Raw genomic sequence first — 3,806 nt, 5'->3', positions numbered from 1 at the left:
TAATTATGCATCGAATTACTTTCCCGAGAACAAAGGGTTAAATGATCCAAATTCTGTTTAAATGTCTAATTATAAAGGGCCACAGTGATTTGTGATAAAGTTTCAATTCAGGCGAAGGAGGTTTGAAATTCGATTCCTGCCCTAGAAGAAACACTATACACGCGGACTCAGTGAGAGTTAAATCTGCCAGAGCTAAATGCCTTTCCGCTGGTCTGTGTATTGCGGGGGGGGGTATAGCCCATGTGTTGTTCCTAATATCCGGTAGCTGGTTCAAGAGTATGAATTTCATCTCAAAATAGTTCTATAGTTGTATGGAATTTTATTTTTATAACAACTTAACTAATTGTGCAAATAATAAGAGAATATTATTTAATTTCCTTTAAATATAACTGAGATAAATTTCAAAGCAGAATAAAATATTCGAAAGAGTCACTCAATTGCATTGTCATACTTCACAAAATATATTTCTAATAAAGATGAATATGAAAGCTTCTTAATGCTTAGAATTTGAATTAAATATCAGATTTTATTTTGGACATTTATTTATATTTCCATCCATTTAATTTTAGTAATTGTTATTTGCAATGGCTTTAAATATCAGATATTTTATAATTCGATGTCTTAGTCTCAAACTTTATTTTAATATAAATTATCAAAATTTCTGCAATTCTTAAATGTGATTAGATTTTTATGTTTAAAATAATAACATTGAATAAGAATATTCCCAAAAATGGATTCAGTTTATTATTTTTACAAGAATTTCATTTGAGGAAACTCTGATTGCTTAAGAAGATTTTTGTATAGTTATAATATAATTTTTCTTATAAGATGTCTACAAAATGCTGTAATTGCCCCCCCTCCCCCAAAAAAAACGAACTTCAGAATTATCCTCATGCTTTAGGTCTCACCAAGTTAAGAAATACATTTTTGAAATTATGTGGTCTATTGTCGTTCCGTCTATCTGTAAACAAAATAACTAAAATACAATTTGATCTAGATAATTAATTAAAGTTTGTAGGTGATCATAATACCAAATTTGTTATTTTGCGTGAAAATACAAGTGATAAAGTTGATATGTGGTCTTAGTACGAAATTTCTTATTTTGCAACAAAATTACATTGGAATCTATTCGTGAGAAGTCTGCTTATCCGAAAAAATATGAACTAGGAAATTTTATGAGTTAAATATATAAAATGTGGCACACAGATTCAGTGTCTAAATTTTGAACCAAATTCGTAAAAGAAATGACAGTTCGTCGGTTTACTTTGATGTACATGTGACTAGTCAAAATCGCAACAACTTAGATTAACCCTTAACTGGGGAGGTGAAATTTTAGGACTTAACTGGGGAGGTGCGGTCTACGAGACCGTATTTCATTTACACTCAAATTAAATTTTCTAATGAATGTATTAGTATGAAAATCTGCCAATATATTTTGCAGATATTTTTCTTGACATATAGATATGTTTTAGAAATTTTCTAAAATATATTATCATTAAAAAAAGTAAATGCGTTGGAACATACATTTTCTTCTCAAATTACATGTTACAATAAATAATATTCTTGAAAAAGCATATTACTTTTTACTTTTTAAATCATATTTATTTTTACAGGATATGAAGGTATATAGAAGACAATATAATGTAAAATTCTACAATTATATGAAAAATAAAAAAAAATGTCATTGGGTAAAATTGGCCCTTTTTTTATTGGCTTGTGTGATTTTCATAACACGGTTTTCTAGGGCATTTTAAATATACAGGTTAAGAACTAGTATAAAAATCAACCTATAAATTTTGTATATGTATGTCTTGGTATATTAATATATTTTATAAATTTTTCAAAATACATTATCATTAGAAAAATTAATTATGTTTGAACATACATATCAAAATCAGTTGAATGCTAACTTTCATCGAAAAACTCTTCTGTACAATTATCCTTATCACTAAAATCACTTTATTCTTCATTTAAAAGTGTCTGGAGTACTGCTTCATAATAGGATTAGTAAACTGGATGACATTTCGGGGCCCAAGTTTTAGCGCCATCTGCTAAGCCTTGTTTATCACTGGGACACTAACAGGGAGATGCGGTCTTAGAGACCACGCTCGAAGAAATAACTGAATTATTTTAAAAAGCATCTGCTGAAATCGGTTTAAAAAGTGCACGTGTATTCAAGGTCATAAAACAGGAAGCTACTGGGTCAATCCATTCAATTGATCTAAAAATACAATAGGGGTGACAGAAAAACCATCGCTAGCGGTCTCACAGACCGCACGTCCCCAGTTAAGGGTTAATAAAATTGGGTTATGATCTTATATTATAATTGTACTTCTGTGCCAAAATTTGGCCGAAAAAGAATGCTAAATGTATATTCGATTTTCTTTATTATAATAAGGAAGCATAAAATACTCAGGTTAATGTCTCCGGAAATAAAAATCTGAGCACTCGTAACATTCAAGGTCTTTCCTAAAATGTGTATTTTTATGAAGATACGGAGACGTTAACAATGTTATCAACGAGTGTTATTAATCAAAAAGAGGAAGAAAAATTTCGATGATGCTATTGCTACTAGTTTTACATACTAATTTTACAATTTTTAAAGTGATCAGAAGGGTATAATATAAAGCAGGAGAGAATTTAAATCACGAAGAAATACTTGCCTTAATTTCCGAATAGACTTAATCTAGACGACTATTAAACCAGCCGAAGTAGTCTCCCAAAAATTGTTCTCGCATAATCTGAAATATAGGTGTTATCTCAGAGAAAGCCTTCCATGACAATGAAGCAAAATAGTTACGAAATATTAATCTTTGGCGTGAAATTTAGCATTTTCAATGAATCTATATTGCAATTCTTAGAGTTTTTTTTGTGCGATTAACACTTGCCATGCTGTTAATAGTATCCGAAAGTCGAATGTGGGTTTCAGATGCATTTTTCCTAATCGATTGAAACAAAAATTTGGCACAAAAGGCACTTGTAGTCACAAAATTCTATAAAATTCCAAAAGGCACTTGTAGTCATAAATTCAATATATTTTTCTCACTCCGTATTTGAGTTATCGCGTTTACGTGTTTCTTAAAATAGAGACAGACAGATGGTCAACTCCTTGTAAGATTTGGCTCAAATTTTGATTCCTATCCACACTATAAATTATAAATTTGTGTACAGATTTTTTTTTATTTATTTAGCTTTTTCCTCTTTGCTATTATCGTGCTAAAGTATATTCAAACATCAGGACAGACAGGCTTCCTCTGAACACAGTTTGTCAAAATTTGATAGAAATTCGATTATTCGTGAATTTTTAAAGAAAACCGAATAGAAAATTTGATATAAAGGTAGTACGTTAAATTTCATCACTCTAGGTCAAATCATTTTTTAGTTATCTTTGTCACAGACAGACAGATGGATATTTTCCAAAAGTTTGTTTTTCGAACGCAGGCAGGTCTAAAACGTGAAGTTGCGTCATAATTTCGAGTTTGAATTTTTTGACAATTACAATCCTTCTTATACACTATGTATACAAAAAAGTAAAATTGTGCAAGTCACGAAAAACTTTAAATGGAGAAACGCAATAGCAAGGGAAAACTGCACTTATTATTTTGAATTTATTCTGAGAAACACAGGTTTATATTCCAATTTCTACTACTGACTGCCTAAACCAAGTTTCAAACCATATGAAATTTATACATTTATAGCATTAAAAAAAAGTTTAATTTTTTCTGAAAGATAAAGAACAGTTTTTCTTTACTAATCCGATTAACAGTGAATTTTCAGAGAAAACCTTATTTGGTTTTCCTGTCACG

This window comes from Argiope bruennichi, chromosome 1, assembly GCF_947563725.1.
Source record: "Argiope bruennichi chromosome 1, qqArgBrue1.1, whole genome shotgun sequence".
Lineage (NCBI taxonomy): Eukaryota > Metazoa > Arthropoda > Arachnida > Araneae > Araneidae > Argiope > Argiope bruennichi.
The sequence above is the reverse complement of the archived record's forward strand: the minus strand, read 5'-3'. Positions refer to the sequence as shown.